This window comes from Vicugna pacos, chromosome 19 (assembly GCF_048564905.1).
Source record: "Vicugna pacos chromosome 19, VicPac4, whole genome shotgun sequence".
Taxonomy (NCBI): Eukaryota; Metazoa; Chordata; class Mammalia; order Artiodactyla; family Camelidae; genus Vicugna; species Vicugna pacos.
In genome coordinates, this window is record NC_133005.1 from 3,734,495 (window position 1) to 3,752,154 (window position 17,660).

Here is a 17,660-nt window from a genome sequence, read left to right on the forward strand (position 1 = left end):
CCATTCAGGGGAGCCAGAGGATGGAGAACAGAGGAGGAAGAAACAGACAGGAATCCTAATATTCTGCAATTTTTGAGAGATGGAGAGAAACCCTCAAGGAATTCAGGGATCTCAATCTGCTGTATCACAGAGAAATCTGCCACAGCGGCGGCAGAGGGAGACGGGGACCTCTGGTCCTTCTCCCACCACCCCTGAAGGTGGAGACCCTGGGACACGGGAGCTCTGCAGAACTTGAGAACAGAGTAACCAAAGCTGCCACCAACTGAGACCATCCCCCACCCCGGGTTCCAGGCAGGGGGTTACCCGCGTGGCGCACGCTCTTCATTAAACAGTCATCCTAACAACCGTTTACAACAATTACTGCGCACTAATTGTGCAGCACGGCAGCTTCACGACAGCCTTCTGTGCAAGGATGGGGGCCTGCGGCTTCTGAGGCCGAGGCTTACATAACCTGGGGGACACAATCTATAAGCATATCCGATTGTGAATAACAATTAGCTAGAAGGTCCTGGGAGGGCCCCTGTGAGGGACGGCCCGAGGCTCACAATTCCCAGTCCATTTGGCTGGGCAGTGAGATGCTTATCTACACCATCTGCTTTGAAAGACGAGGAAACTGAAGCCCCGGCAACTTATGAGAAGTGCCCCGGGGCCTCTCCAAAGCAGGCAGCAGAGCCAGGGGGCGAGAAGGCCGGGTGCCATCCCGAGAAGGGAAAAGAAGTTCTTTATTGTCTCAGAACTCCGACCATCTTTTGGTAAATTTGTAAAACTTAATGTTTTCCAAGCCCTTATTTTTAAAGAGAAATGATTAGTCTCTTTTTTACGTTAACTGGTTTCGAAGTCTGCTCTCCAATGACACACTATTCAGCTGAAATGCAAAAAAAGGATGGGGATCCCCAAGACAGAAGGGGTCCCACCCGGCAGGGACCCTCGGAGCTAGGAGACGTCACCAGGGCCCCTTGCTGCTTCTGTGAGGTGCGGGCAGCTTCCAGGCGGTCCTAACACTCGTCCTGTCGTCTGCCCAGGAAGCCACCCAGGAGGGCAACAGACAAGACTCTGCGTCGGGGGCGACCCTCCGGCCACACACGGGTCTGTTCTCTGCCTTCAAGCACGGAGGGTGACCTCATCCAGCATCAACCATTTACACTAGTCCCTAAAAATGGTCATTTTCTCCCCAGAGCTTCTAGGAGATAAAGCCCCCAGCATTTCCTCCAGCCTGTCTCCTTCCCTGAAGGGAGACAGCAGGGAGCAGAGAGGCCACTGCCCGGGACAGAAGGCGCGGGCGGTCGGCTCATCTTCTGGGTCTCCTACCTGTGAGAGCTGTGTCACCTCAGATGGGTCATTCAAAAGCTGGCTCCAAGGTCCGTCCCTTGTCTGAAAACTCAGGCTGAGAAGAGTATCAATTACCCACAGCAGGGAACTGAAAACAACGCTCAGATGGATTCCTGGGGAGTGGATACGTTGATGGCAGCGACACAGTTGTCCGATGGGAAACAAGACAGCAGACTGGAGGAATAAACTAACGAGGACACACAGAGTCCCCAGTGCGAGAACATCGCAGAATATTAGGATGGCAAAATAGCATTTATGTAAATTTGAAAGCTCACCAACATCACAAATACTTGAGACAAAACATTTAACATGGGCCAACCAGCTCCCAAATTAAGGCCGATGGCTGTTTCGGAAGGTGGAAGATCCGAGGAGGGAAGTCAAGGGGACGGCCACCTGACTGCAAGGCTGTCTTTCTCACAAATGGACAAAGGCGAGAAGCGAATAAAAAACGTTAGCATTTATTAATTCCCAGAGTAAGTATGTTGGAATTTACCTTTCCCCTTAGAGCTTTTAAATTTTTGTTGTTTCAGAATAAAACATAGGAAAACCAAAAACAACTGTCACAGAGAAGTTACAGGGCTTCATTCATTCACTCAATCATTTGTTCAACAAAGATTGAACATGAACAAATGTTTGAGAAGCTCTGGGTATTACCTAGCCCCGGGGGGTATCACAGCGAATAGAACAGCCTTGGTGCCCGCCCACACAGGGGTTTCACCTGCAGGCAAGGACCAGCCCTTGTGGAAGTCAGCATTCCTGCCTGGAGTTTGGCCAGGGAGGAGCCGGAGTGGGCCAGGGCAGCTGGGCACGGCCGGGTTCTCACTCCAGCTCCTCCCAAGGTGCTCAAGGAAGGCCTGACTCACGGGCATGTTAGTAAACTTAGAGACGCTGCAGGCAGAGCACTGAGCCCAACCCTGACCCCAAGGAGACACCCAACAGATGCCCGGTTCCTCTGCCTTGTCCCTGGAAAGGACCTAGGCTTTGAATCCCAGTTCTGGACTTAGCATTTGAAAGAGTTACATCTAACAGCTGAGTAGGGCTGAAACTGGTCCAGCTTCACGTGCTGTTCAAAACATCGTAACGGGGCCGATTTTTAAGAGTTGAAGAGGAGGTAACATTTGGCCCGGAAGGTAACCAGGAACGGGGTGGGGGGTCCTCTAAACCATGTCCGATGGGGGGTAGGGGGTGGGGGTGAAACACTGAAAAGAGGGAAGCCAAACCAGGAAGACCTTAAGCTGACCGTGAAGGTGGCCGTTCAGAAAAGGAGCGGGACTTACCTGGCAGACCTCGGAATGACTACAAGGACGACCACTCTGGTTTAGCGCAGGGAAGCTATGTTTAATAATCCCAGTTCCCCAGGAATGAAAGGCCTCTAACAGGAGGCGGAGAGTGAGCGCCCGGCACCGAGGACATCGGAGGACATGACCGCTTTCCAAGGACCACTTCCAGGCGATGCTGCAACGCGGACTCGGGCATCGCGCGGGCTGCCGGGCCACATGATTGTTTAGAGGCTCTGAGGGTTGAGCGTTTATGACTCTAACTTACGGTTTTTAGCAAAGATAAAATGGGCACGTAGGTGCCCGGCTCCTGCCCAACCCAGTAACTGTTTATAAATCCCTTAACAGTACCTTCCATTTTTGCAACACCTCTGCAAAATTTTCAGAGTTCTCTCCCGTGCGTTTTCACATTTCTCCCCAAGACATGGAAACTTGGGGGAGCCATTCCTGGGTGGGACCAGGAGAGATGCAGGGGAGAAAGTGAGACAGAAGTCGGCCGGCTGGGCACTCGGGGACCGGCCCGCCCTGCACGGGGCTGAAGCCCTGGGAGGGGAGGGGGAGCCGCACTGCAGTGCACCCCCTAGCCGGCTACTTCCCCAGGCGGAGGCCAGATTATGGAGGTCACCCCAAAAAAGCTAGTTAGGGGTGCAGAACCAGGCCCAGGAGCCCAGAGCACGGGCACCATGTGGAGGGCGGCCTCCCCGAAGAGGCTGCCCCCACCGTGACCCCGTCTGGACGGACCAAGGTGGCAGCTCATCCCCATGCCTGCTGAGGTCGAAGCGGCTGGAAACCTCACGACGCCTCCGGGTCTCCAAGCTGGCAGCCAGTGGAGACTCCGAGAGCCCGAGAAACATGCCCGTCCTTGTCTCTTCCCCCAGGACGCTGATCCTGGGAGCGAGCAGTGAGCCACTGCAGCCGAACAAAGAAGTGAGCGAGGAACAGCAGGGAGCCCTGCTGGCCCAGGAACCCTTCAGCGGATCGCCCAAGCGTGTGTGCGTGGACTCGTCGCCATGGGTACGTGGCAAACCAGCCGAACTGGCAGCTCAAACAGCAGCCACCACTTACTACTGCCTCTCCTACTTCTGGGGTGACTGGGCTCAGCTGGGAGGTTCTCGGGGTCCCATGCGGCTGCAGCCTGATGGCGGCAGGGGCTGGGGTCACCTAGACGGTGTCTCTATTCATGTGCCTGGTCATCGACACTGGCTGTCTGCCATCAGCAAGGGGCCCCTGCACGTGGCCTTCCGGGACGCCTGGCTTCCTCCCAGCGTGGTGGTCGGGTTCCAAGGGAAGCCCCCCTAGAGAGCTGGGCGGAAGCTGCACAGCCCGACGGGGACCCAGCTTGGCAATCACAGAACTTCTGCCACAGTCCGTCGGGTAGAAGTGAGTCACGAAAGCCAGTCATACTCAAGAGGAGGAGAATGAGAGCCCATTTCACGTTGAGAGAAGGATCAGAGCCCTTGCGGGCATGTTTCAAAGCACTACAAGGCACAGTCCTTCCTCAGGGGCTGCAAACAGCATTTCTCAGCCTTTGAGGGACCAAGACGCCTCAGATTCCAGGTGGGAATTACCTCCCGTTGTGCAGGCTCTGAGCTGAAGACCATCACTCAGTTGGATATATGTCTTTAGAAGTCCCACCTCTGGGGGGCCTCTAGAAATATGAAAGCATGGAGGACCTGAATACCAGGCTACAGGTTCCCCACTTTAAACATCTCGCATCCCTCAGAGAGATGATTTTGTGCAAAATACGGATTCCAGGGTACCAGGTGGAGCCCAGTGAGGGATGAAACAGTTCCTTGAGGACATGGGACATTGGCTTTTGACTTTGCAGCCAGAAAAGCCAGGGAATGCTCCTAAAATAGTACATATGGCAGAGAGTAAAGGACGGGCCACATGTGTGCACTGACATCGAATTTCCCAATTTCAATTCAGGGTACAAATTCAGTCTTGTCCCTAAGTTTCCTTAAGTTCCAGACCTCAGGCCCCAGCAATCCTTGCAGAGAAACTCTGACTTAACTGCAAAGGGAAGAGGCCTGTGTGGTGAGCAAAGGCTCTATTTTCTTGCAGAAGGAGCTTAGGCAGGAGTTTTGTGGTTTCCCCTTTTCTCAGTTTTGACACGTCCCGAGCTCCCCTGCGGTCCCCCGACTGCACAGGCAGGGCCAGTCAGATGAGTGAGGAAGGAAGGGATGTCTCCTGGCTTTGATAAAAGCCCTCCACTCCCGGGCCCGGACTGAAGGGCCTCCTCTGCTCCGTCCACCCAAGCTGCTGCCTGTGGCAGGAGGGCCTGGCGAGCTGTCAGCGCTCGTACAAACATATGATGATACGGTGAAGACTAACAGGGCGAGTCCAAGTGCATTCGCCTAGCCAGACAAAGCCACGCACACACGGAGGAGGGGCAGAGGGCCACTGCGTGCTCTTCCCGGGTTAGCGTGAGCTTGCCAAACCGTTCAACAACACAGAACCGAGTCGCTGGAAAGGAGGAAGGAGGTGTTTAGCAATCGCTGTTGCCGCCCCGCTGGCCTTCCCTCTCCTTAGCTCTCAGATGCACACTGGCCCCCTTCCAATTCCTCATGCCTGCCCTCCTTCCCCGGGGCGGTCTCTGCACACTTGCGCTGTTCCCCCTGTGGGAGGGCCAGGCCAGATGTGCCAGGCATCCCAGCCCCTGGGAACAGCCCGCCGCCGGTTACTGATGGAAGCTGGTGTATCCATACCCCAGCTCCCTCACCCCTGGGCAGGAGAACCCGCCAGCAAGGTGTCTTCCATACTCTCTTCCAGGTCATTAAGCCCCCTGCCTGCAGTGGCAACTAGCTCATGACATCCCAGGCACTGGCTACCTGGCCCGCTCTCCCCTGTGTCACCTCCTCTGCTCCCAGGCGTTTCCCAGGCTCATCTCCTCAGCAAGCTACCTTCACCCACACCGTCATCTCAGCATCCACTTTTCAGGGAACCAAGTCAAGATACTTGATGGTCACAGTAAGAAACTGATGATCGCCCAGAGTGCCACCACTGTGTCGTCATGTGTACATCTCAAAGGCCCTACTCCAAGTCAACTCGTGAGCTGACGAGTAAACAAGGAACACAAAAAAACAAATGAACATCTGTGCCAACAAAGGCGTCTGCCAGGACAGAGCTGGTCTGGGAAAACACGGAGCCGGCCCCTTCCAAAGACACACGCGTGCACGCACACGCACACACACGCACACACCACCACACACAGAGTTCCCACCTTAGTGCGGGCTGGTCCCCACTTCCCTAAGCAGGCATCTAGTTCCCAGTGCAGGTGCTTAGAGACAGAATGCCTTTCCCTCTCTGATGCTGTGTTTGTGACGAGAAGCGTGCCCAGCTCCGGTGGGGAAGAACGCCACACGGGCCACAGAAGTGGCTGCCACAGCACAAGGCGCATGGCTGTTTACTCAACGAATCAGACCGTTTCCTACAACTTCACGGCTCTTCTTCTCCCACCTCCTGCTAAAACGGAATAACTGAACGTGCAGTGATGCATCTGGAGAGGTTGTAAGGCTTCGAGGGCAAGGGAGCTAGCCCTGCCCCTCCCCCTCCCTGCCCCCTCCCCCCTCCCCTCCTTCTTCCTCCCCTTCCCTTCCTCCAGCCACAAGGTTCCTGAGTCCAGTTCATGGTTCTGCTACAGAGGGAAGTGAGAGGGGACATTAGGGCTGACTGGCCCGGTCTATAACTAACCTTCTGTGTTCAACTGAAGCTCTTACTAATTTGCCAGACATTACCAAGGTCTCTTTGAAAGTTGACCTAAAATAAGTATCTAAGAAAAGTGACCAAAATCCACAAGGCCCTTTGTGTGTGGGTGTGGGTGCGCAGTCAAGGATGCATCTGCACACAAAAACGTGGATGAATCTCAAAACCAGCACGCTTCTGAAGGAGCCTTACATCAAAGAGCACACAGTGTATGGCTCGTGTACAGAAGGTTCCAGAACAGGCACAAACTAATCTGTGGTGATGGAAATCAGAAGCGTGGTTGTGTGGGGTGGGCTGAGCTGGAGATTCCCTGAAAGGGGCACGAAGGAACATCCTGGAATAATGGGATGTCCTGTATCTTGATGGAAGCTGGCACTGAGCACACGTTTGTCGGCACTCATGGACGGCACACTTAAGACCTGCACATGTCATTGTGTGTAAATGTTACCCCCAAAGAGGGGTAAATAAATCATAAACTCTAGTTAATGGCACACATGCTAAACTATGTGAGACGGAGTGTCCTTACTTCTGCAAGTTACTCTGAAATCCACTAAAAGAAAAGAGGATGGGCTGATGGAGGCGTACAGGGTGGGACAGATGATAAACATGTGATAAGAGTGAAATGGAACTTATAGAACTTGGGGGTGTTCACTGTAAAAGGCTTTCAGCTTTTCTGTGTGTTTGCAAAGTTTCATAGTACAATGCTGGAGTGGGGGGAAAAGTACCCAAAGGCAAGCTTCTTGAGACTGGATGGGGAGAGAGGAAACGACACATAACACTGTGTTGACACAGTGACAAGCACAGTGACACAGCACTGAAAAGACAGTAACTCTAGATTCATGGCGACTACGACTGAGAGACCGCGTTCCCCGGGAAAGCGCGGAGCAGGGCCACCAGGCACCACACTGTGTGCCCTGGACCCCACTGACGGAAGCATCCTCTGGGAGCCACCAACACAAAATGATTCCTGCAAAGAGGCCAACGTTCTGCATGAAACTAGGGTCAGTGATAAAAGCACCTGGCAGAGGACTGGGTCCTGCTGTTTCAACTTTCCTTCCTTTAAATTCAGTATTAAATTATAATTTAATTTAATAAATTGGTCTAGTATTTGCGGTTAAGGGGGTGCAGGCATTGGGAAACTTTCTGTTTCTGGAATCTGGAGAGACGGCTGCCCAGGGCACACGGAGCACCTCCCCGTGGATGAGCTGACTCACCGTGGGGAGAGAGGCGAGAACTGGGCACAGATCAAGTCCAGCTTCCCCACCTTCTCACGGCCCTTCTCCTCGTCCTCCATCCGCTGGTATCCATCCTGGACACCCAGCCTGGCATACTCAGGCTTAAGACCAAAGTCCCCATTATTGCTGACTTTCCCCCGGGCTTTGCCAGGGCAGTCAACAAGACTGCAGCGCAACGGGAGTCCCAGGCCCCGAGGGAGCGCCGCTGGGAGGCGCAGCCGACACTGACAGGCCACTCGCGCATACTTCGAACGTGAAGCCTCTCCCACGTGCCACCCAGGTGTTGTAACATTAGTACACGTGAGACGGATTTTACTCTCTGCCCACAGAAGTCCCCATGCCCTCTTCGGTGCACGAACAGTAACCGGTCTCCCGGTCACGGCCACCTGGGGCTGTGCGTGCGACAGCCCTGCGCGCGCGGCGGGCGTCCTCACAGCTGAGCACCTGCTGTGCGCTAAGTGCTTTCCACGCCTGATCCCAGGGGCTCTTCCCACAGCCCTCTCTGTCTGTGCCATGAATCAGCCCTATTTCACAGGGGGGGAAACCAAGGCTGGGAGAGGTTCAATGACTGGTCCAGGGCCCAGAGCCCGTGGGCGTCAGAGCAGGACTCCTCTCCAGGTCTGTGGGACCCTGGGTCGCATCCCCAGTGCCACCCAGAAGTACTTTACTGCTGTAAAACGTGTGCGTCCCTTGCCTTCTGGTTCTCTCAGTGGCCCCGAGGCAAGGCGGGTACTCCCAGTGCCCAGGTAGTGACGGTCCAGCCTGAGCGCCTGGACCCCAGCCCCACGCACGCTCCTTCCAGCAGGGCCTGACCCACTGGTCTGCAGCCTGGTCTCCTCCCCTCCCCAGCCCAGCATCCCCAGTTCCAACAGCGTGAGCCCCTGCGAGCCCACTGCGGGCTCAGGGCTGCGGAGCCCGGGCTGGCCCTGTGCACTCGGCCTTGGCTGGGATGGACAAGCCGCTGGGCTGGGCTCATGTCCATTTTGTTCTGAGTCAGCTTCTAAAAAAGGCTGCTAATCTTTAATTCAGGGATTTTATTGTTCTATTATAGAAATTTCAGCCAAACGAATGGTTTGACGCTATATCAGGAAGCTCGGAAGCGCCAGTGTGATCGCCCAGACGTGCCCTTACTTAACCTCACTCTCCAAGGTGGAACGGGGACCTTCATCCCAGGCCAGTCCCAGGGGATGCAAACTGGAGGGAGGCTGTTGGCCCACTGGTCTTGGGGAGCCCCCAGGGGGAGGAAGCAATAGGCCTGGCGTCTGATGCCCAAGTGTGTGGTCGGCGAGAACCACACACAGCGGGGTAACTCAGACATGGCCTCCCCACAGCCCTCGGCCACACTGGGAGCCTGTTTAAACAGTCTGAGGCCTGGCAGGCTTCTGTGAGCCTCTGGGGAGAGGGGCCAGGCCCTTCCCAGGCCTCATCCTACCCCAAAGCTCCCAGAGATGACCCCAGGCCTGAGAGTGCCCAGGTCGGGATATGAGGGCCACGGGGAGAGGCCGTCAGCACCCCAAGGCCCTGCCCGCAGGCCCACAGCTCTGCCCCGGCTTCCAAGGAGGGAGGGAGTCGGGGAGGCGCAGCGGGCAACCAACGGGGTCAGGGAGGCAGGTCAGATCCACTTACAGGACGAGGCAGAGACGTTCCCTCCCGACTCTCACAGACACACACTTTAAAATACAGCCAAGAGAAACTCCATCCTGGTGCTCCTCCGGGGAGAAATCTTAGAAAACCCAGGGACCCCTGAGCAGGGTTCTCAAAATGGGTGACAGTCCGTGTGGTGCACGAATGCTGCTGAGTGGCTGGGGCGCCCACCTCGTCCAGACCAAGACGGAGAGGACCATCTCGAAGTGAGGCCAGGATTACCTTCGAGAGAGCGAACGGCTGGGTGGGTATGAGCGACACCGGCTTCAACTGTTTGCAATGCTTTCTCTCAAATGAAATCTGAAGCAAATCAAACAAAACGTCCTATGTTAGTTCCGGGGTTAGTTCAATGATAAACACCATCTTATCCAACGGGTTTTCTCATTATCAAAAGTAGTTCATGATAAAAAGTGTTTTCAAAAGCCACAAAGCAGTCTGAAGCCTACACAGTGGCAGGTGCACGTGAGAAATGAAACGCACTGTCCTGCCGCCGCTGAACGGCTTGTAGCCAAAGGGCCCAGGAAGCCATTCCCGACCGAGTCCCAGACTCCAGGATTTCTCCTGACCTTCATTAAAAACCGTTTCCAGGGGCTGCCTGAACACCTAAACTTGAAAAAGATAAAGTGGCTGACGTCCTTCCTCTGTTTGTTCGTTGGTCTGTTTACCGAGGGGCAGGCCAAGGTGAGCGCTCCCTAGACTGCAGACTCAGCTACCCGCCCCTCAGCCACCCTCCCAGGGCCAGCTGTCCAGAGCCGGCCAGGGCATGGAGGTGGTCTTGGGCCGGGGTCTCAGCCTGGGCTGCACCCTGACATCCCCTGGGGGCTTTCCAACCACTGAGGTCCGGTTCCCAGGCCCAGAGGCCCTGGCTGTCCTGGCCTGGGGTCGGGCCTGGGCTGAAAGGTCTCCCCGGGGCTCCTCACCCCGGAGTGCACTCAACAAGCCCCTGGGAGCCCAGAAACCCAGACGACTGGCCCCTTCCCAGAGCTTCTGACGGGCAGACCTCGGGCGGGGCCCAGGAACGGGAGTCCTGACGAGCTCCCGGGGCTGCTGGCTGGTAGGTCCCACTTGGAGAACCGCGGCGCTGGGGCAACTGAGAGCACTTAGATGAGGGCAGAGCGGGTCTCTCCTGGGGACCCCGAAGTGCAGATGTGACTTAAGGCTGTCTCCACACACCAGCGAGGTGGGGGGACACAGCCCAGCCTTGTGGCCAGAGGCCAGAAGAGTTAAGAAATGCAAGTGCTGGTCCTCACTCTACTGCAAACCATGGGTGGACCCCAGAGATGCCCGTTCATGCCCCTGGACCTCAGATCTGGCATCATCAGTGAGATGAGGTTACCTGTGGAATAAGAAAAACCCTGAATGTGTGATTCAAGTAGAGTCCCCGCGGCACCGCAGGCATGATGCTTCTCCAGAAACAGCTGAGGAGCCGGGGCCAGGCAGGAATGAAGCCCACGAGGCCAGAGACACACCCAGGGCCACGTCTGCTCCTTGGCCACAGGAAGAAGTAGCCACCAGTGTCACAGGAAGTGGCCGGGACCTGAGTCCACCCCATGGCGGGGTTCGCAGACCCCCCATTCCGTTGCCCACGGGCTCCCGGCTCACTGCTATGGGGATGCCTGCAAGACCAGCTCAGGAACACTGTCCCCATGCGGCGCCAGCAGCCAGTCGCACACATGCGTCACCCCCTTTCCTGTGAGGACCACTGAGTAAACGCTCAGGCTTTTCAGGCACTGATGCTGCCTTTTTTGAGCAAAAGCAGCCACGTGTGCACGTGCGCAGCTGTGTCCGCATAAAGCTTCATTTATGAGAAGAGTGGGCAGGCCAGCTGCGGCCAGGGGCCACGGTGTGCTGAGCCCTGGCCTGGAGGAAAATGCTTTGGCATCAATTATCCTAAGCTTCTTTCCACACTTCTGAGTGTGAATTATCAATTCTTTAACTCAACGTGCCTTGGTCTCGGTCTAACTTATCAAGACCACTACTATTCTCGAACTTCAGGGTTTTTTTGTTCCCAGTACCAAGGGTGTTCTGATGAGCTAATGGATGTGAAAACACTCTGAGAAGTCTAGAGTTTTTCTGCAAATAGGCAGACCCACAAAAGCCTCACCATCTTTTACCCACCTTTCAGGAAGATTCCAGGCACCGTTCACTGGGCTAGTCTGCCTGGGCTGCTTTGAAAGAACGGGGTTTAGAAGAATACCTCAATAAAAAAGAAGTCCTAAAGGGACGTCAAAGCTGGAAGAAATGAACACCATCTGGCCCTTCCTCCTGGAGCCTGAGACTTTTAAATTCTTCATTACCACGAAGCAGAAAATCCTGCACCCGCTTATCATCCTGTTTGTCTGCACAGAGACCTCTAAGGCCAGAAAACAGCATTGGTCAGAAGGCTCCCACTTCATCCCTCGATGCGTCTCCTTTGTGCAGCTGTAAGGATGCTGTGTTGCTGCTGAACTGCACCAAATAGCCTATCCATCCATCCTTAAAACCATCTCCATGGCCTCGCAGTGTCCTAATGGGCCCCCGAGTGGTAAAGTCCCGCAACAGTGCAGCCTCCGTGATCTCTCTGGTGACAAAGGGAACGCAGCCACGATTCATTAAGCACTGACTGATTGAGGTTCCGCGGTTTCACGGAGCTCACTTCGCTTCATGACTACCGCAACTCTGCAAAGCGGGCATCTTCACCTGCCTTCTACAGACGGCGGATATGGAGTTCACAGAGTTCAGGGGGCTCTCCCGACATCACAGAGGTCGAGAGCGATGGGACTGAGATTCAGATCTATTCTGGAACCCAAGCTCTTTCCACGTCATCGCCAATGACCTCGTGTCTTCAGACAGTCATTACTTGTCCTACGCGCCTTCACTTGCAAAGAAAAGATGCAATTGGCAAACAGACACAACTGGGACGATGTCCACCTCACCTGTGACCCTCTCAAGGTGAAAAGAGAATCGAACGGTGTCACCTGACCAGGCGCGAATCGGGAAGACCCTAAGCCAGTCTCAGAAGACACAAGTTTTGGTTTTGATTTTTCTATAGAGAGAGTCTGCTGCTTTTGAAATAAGAGCAGCATAAAGGAAAGCTGAGATGTTTGGTTTTTCAGTAAGAAACAAGTTTGGGGGAAACCCTGCTTTCTCTTCCTCCAGGGCCCTGAGCTAACATCCATGTCCCAGCCCGCCTTGTGGTTAGAAGTGGTCAAGTGACCGGGCCACACGGAGCATGAGCAGGAGTGAGGGTCTGGTCCAGAAAACTCAGTGAGGCTCAACCCTCCTCTCTCTCCCCTCAAAGCAGAGAAGCACAGTGACCTTGGAAACCAAGCCTGGGGACAGGGAAGCCTCCAAATGGGAGACGCCAGAGTCCATGGACCACCCGCAGACCAGACCTTCACACGAAAAAGAAACTCCTGAGTTAAACCCCCAAAGCTGAAGGACTTGCCTGTCACAGCAGCTGCTCGTACCCTAATACAAAGAATCTGATGCAAATTGAAGAGCAGATCACAGTGAGTTTCTAACCTGGTCACTTAAGAATGTCAACAGCTACCATTTGAATCATTATGAAAATTTCAACCGTAGAGAGAAGTTAGAGAAAGTTATGTGAGCTAGTACTAGAAAGTGTACATTTTAAGACTTTTTAAAAAAACAAAATCTTAGTTGCTTCCTAGGTTCAAATTCAGGGATAAAACACTGAAGTATCTGAAATCTGTCCATTCTAATATTTGGATATATTTGGTGAAATAAAATATAGTACTAAAATTAACTTCACCTGTTTTTCAAGTTTTGAAGGCAGCTACCAGGAATTTACAAATTACACCTGTAGCTCGCATTAAACCTCTACAGGACAGCGTTCCTCTCGATCATGGAAACGTCAGATTTTCCACAGAATTATCGATACGCATTGAGCATCCATGTGTGGCAGCTGGGGGCTCTGCTCTGCTTCTGACAAGCCCTGTGACTTGGGGCAGGGCATTCATGCCCTTTGGATCTCATTTTTTTCATGTGAGACGTGAGAGATTCGGACCTTTCACGCTTTGTAGCTTGGTCACTGCCCAGCCCCGTGATGGTAAACCAGCTGACTCCGACGTTATTGGTCGAACTCAAAAACAGCAGGCCCCCGATACCCCTTTTGTTCATGACCTGCACCCGGAACCAGTCTGCCCTTGCCTGCCAGTCTGAGCCTGCTGGCCCCCAGTTCCTGTTCATGGTCCACATTCAACCTTGCACTCACGCCGGGGAGTGACCTTTTTTCTTTTTTTTTTTTTAACTGTTGGCACTGGGGATTGAACCTGGGACTGCATGCACGCTAAGCATGCACCCTAGCCCTGAGCTATACCCACCTGCCGTAGACTTACTCTTGTCCATCGCTTCTCTCGTCCAGACCTCTGACTTCCCTTCTCCATGACAGCTCACATTCGACTCTTAGATAATGTCGTTTCTGGCCATTCCAGTAAAGGTACACCTGATGCAGGAAGCACTCCGGCTCAGTCCCACGGGACCAGTGCCCACCAGCCTCTCCTCTGTCCTGCAGCTCAGGCTCAGGGTGGCTTCCCCATCCCCAGAGGCCTCAGACCCCACAAGCCGGGCTGCGGGAGGGAGCTGAGCCCTTTATCAGAAGAAAATGCAGTGATCTCAGAGCGAAGCCCATGTCAAAGGTTATCACTTTAAACAGCTTCCTTCTTCCAAAGTTTATTTGAAAGGCGCACTCTGAGGAAAAGCTCATTTCCTTAAACCATCAAAGAACTAAAAACCAAGATGATAGATGTTTTTTCTTTTTTTCCCCCTTTAGACAGCCTGCGAAGTGTCTAAACAAAATTCTGCGAAGTGTACAAATAAATATTACAAAGAATTCATTTCTGCTACAGTTGTCCACCACCCTCAGTATTACATTTAGCTAACTTAATTTTCCGTGGATCAAATTTATTCAACATTAAATTTCTCTTAATAGGTCATCTGAGTAAACACTTGCAAGTGTTATTTGCCAAAAGACCGGATTTCCAGCTCCAGATGAAATCAGCAGTGTCAGGCTAAGAAAACAACCTTAAACATTCACAGAGGGGTGGGACAATTGCAGAAAAATGAGAGCCCGAAGCTCAACCTTTTTCACACAGATCGAGAGGAAAAAGTTACAAACTTTCACCAAAATTGTGTCTTTGAGGGACCAAGGAAGAAAACCATTAAAAAAAATCCCCCCCAAATCCAACATGGCTTTAAAGTGGCAGCGGTCACGTGAAGAGCGCACCATCTCCAGGCTGCATGCTCACCGAGACAGCCCCGCCACCTTGTAACAGGCATCCTGCATCTGGGTCCTTCCCCAGGCGATGGATGCTCCGGGCTCCAGGTCTTCAAAGAGAGGCTGCGGGGAGGAAGATGGAGGAAGGGAGGACGGGGTGGAGGAGGAGAGGAAAATGCATGGGGGCAGGGAGTAAAAGGGAGGTCGAAGTATGACAAGGAATTCTGCCGGGAAGTGGAGCTGGGAGTCTTGGGGTGGAAGATTCTGTGAACCCCTGTTCCTAACACTGCTTAGAATGATCGCACGTGTGCAGTGGGAGGGACAGAGGGATAGCTGAGTCCCAGGTCTGTTTCACAGGTGAGGAAATGGAGAAGCCAAGCAGCTGCACCCCCGATCAGAGACACAACCAGAACGGAGCTCACTTCATCCCCAGGCTCCACACCTACTGGCCTTACTCTAACGGCGGCCAGAGCCAGGGGTTCTGAGGACACAGTCTGAGAAGCCCTGTGATGTCACAAGTAGCATGAAGCATTCTTTAGGACAAGAGCCAGACTCACTGCTGCCTGTGACCCTGACAGCATCACTCACAGGCCACGGCCCACACCGGCCTCCAGACGCGCAGCCCCAGAGCACAGAGGGAACCCTGCCGCCATCCTCGTGAGCTGGATGCCTCACGGACGGGAAGGAGGCCAGTCCCGTGGGCCCGCGGCTCACCTCCTGGGCCTGCACCGAAGACTCCCGGGAGCAGAGCCCCACCCGAGCCAGCACAAGTGCGCCCCACCGCACCCCGGCCGCTCCGACCTCGCCCGGAAGCTGCCAACGTCCTGTGGCGGGGCCCCCGCTCAGGCCAGCACGGCCCCCTCACCCCACGGAACGTTCCAGGCAGAGAAGACGGGTACATTCCACTTTAATTCTAAACCAGGATCTTCTGAGGGCCCTGGCTCCCACCTTTTCTCTTGAAGCATCCACTCCGTTTGGCCTGAGAAGCAGACCCCCGACAGCTTTCTGGAAAGGGCACCGAGGCAGCGGGGGTCACACGCTCGGCGGCAGCGCTTTGACCACGTTCTTGGAGAAACACACGACCGATCAGAGGCCCCCCGCTCAGCACCACAGCGCCGTCTTCAGCGCTGAGCTGTGTGAGACGTCGGTGCGCGAGCCTCTCTGCCCAGCTGGCCACCTGCGCGGACCTGGGCCACCCGAGGAAGCAGCCTGTTGACTGAACCAGACGGGCCGCATCTGCCCATTGGTGAGGGGAGGGGCTGGGGAACACAGCGACCCACCGGGGATGGAGGGACGGGTGCCCCCAGCAGACAGTGGGGAATTCGTGAGTGAGGTCCTACTGTGGACCCACCATCTGCGGGCACCTGGCGGGGCACACCTGATCACATCACCACCAACCCTCACAGCCGCTGTGAAAGGTCAGAAAGGTTATCTCAGTTTCACAGAGAAGCACATAGCGGCTTAGAGAACCTGAGGCATTTTCCCCACAGCTTCTGAGCTGGGATTCTAACCCTGGTGAGTGTGGCCCAAAGACCCAGGTGGGAGATGGGGCTCTTGGATTTACACTCCACTCTGTATCTCTGCGATGCTCACAGCTGAGCTGGGAAGACGAAAGATGTGTCCAAAGACAAATGGGAGTTCTCGACCAGCTGTCCAACAGGCCTTTCTGTGATGATGGAAACATCTGTGACCCGTGCTGCCCAGTATGGCAGCCACGAACCACCTGCCACAGTTGGGCATTTGATGTGTGTCTGGGGCAACTGAGGGTCTGAGTTTTTTCAACTGTACTGAATTTAAATTAATTTGAATTTAAGTGGCCACTGAATGTCCATTTTATACCAAAAACATTCAGAGAACAGAATGGCCACAGCAGGCTTCATGCAGGACGGAGGCTCTGGGCAGCCCCCCGACATGCTGGGATCTTGCTTCAAGCACAACCCTCTTCCCTGTAGGACTGGTTTGGAGTTAAGGGCCCCAGAAATCAAGCCTGGAGCCCGCAGCCCACCAACGAGGAGATCAAGACGGTCCCTCCTGCGTCCCTGCTCTTCCCGGACCCGCTCTGCGTGAAGAGCTCTTGTCTGCTCCTCCTGGAGCCTTCCTCTCCTCCCCTCCCTGGGCCCGCCCTGCCAACACCAGCAGGCTCTGGGCTTGAGATTCCGTTAAAAACCTGGACATCTTCTGTTCTACTTGTGAGCTGAGTCATTCCTCTCCTGCAACAGCTTTTAATGTACTTTATTCTTTCACACCTGTCACTCTGAGAAAGGCATTTCTTGATACAGTGAGCAACGCCACTCACAGAGAGACTGCACCCCCCCCCTCCAAAACACAGTCCCAAACTACAGGGAACGGAAGCTCTGCATCACCACTGGCCCTGCGCACGGCCGGACCCAGCATCCTGGAGGTGGGCACCGTCTCGGGTCTGACTCCCTTTTCTGCCACCCAAGGCAGTGACTAGGCTCCTTGCTACCGGTTCTCCTGTCTCCTGACATCCCAGTCACCATCCGCTTACTGGTCGTTGTAGAAAGATATTGAAAAATCTTATAAGACCAGATCGGCAAACAGGGTTTTTGGCACAGCGATGACCCACACCACCCCGGCCACGCCCATTCAGCCTGCCCTCCGCACATGCCCATCGCTCAGAGTACATGGGGTTCCGTCCGCACAGCGGGAAACCTTCGTGCCCACTTCCACTCCAAGCTCAGGTAGCTGCCATGTGCTTCACTAACATTCAAGAGTGTTCCTTCAGAGCATTCAATAACAGCCACAGGAAGCCTTGACTCCTCTAGCGTAAGGAATGCGAATTAGGTGGGGTTGTAGGTTGGTTTCTTTTTGGGAGGAGGGTAGCCTCTGTTTAATCCTGTCCAGCTGTGGGAAAGGGAACCTCTCGCCACCATCCTTCAAAAAGAGCAGACACATGACTTCACCCCCTGTACTCCGAGCTCTAAGGTTCTTTGGGCTGCAGTGAAGATGGTGTATGTCCTTCCAGGATGCTCAGAATGAGAGCAGCCTCTGGATGTGGCATCCCGGTGTGATTGAGCTCCCCAGCCCTTAAATGGGGCACATGTGAGGCCCAAGACCCCACCAGGCAAGGAAGGCAGGCCCCCGAGATCTGAGAACTCCACATCATGGTTGACAACGTGGCCACAGGCCTGGTCAATCTCACAGCCTGTCTTTGTGCGCTAAGAATGGTTTTTAAATATTTAAAGGATTATAAAAAATATTTTTAAGTATACTACAGACACGGCATAGGAT

General features: G+C 54.3%; 1 protein-coding gene across 1 annotated transcript in view; it reads right to left on the reverse strand.

Annotated features, from left to right (window-relative positions):
* SLC24A3 (solute carrier family 24 member 3) overlaps window positions 1-17,660 on the reverse strand; it is a 429,317-nt gene that overhangs the window by 348,269 nt on the left and 63,388 nt on the right. The window lies entirely within an intron of this gene.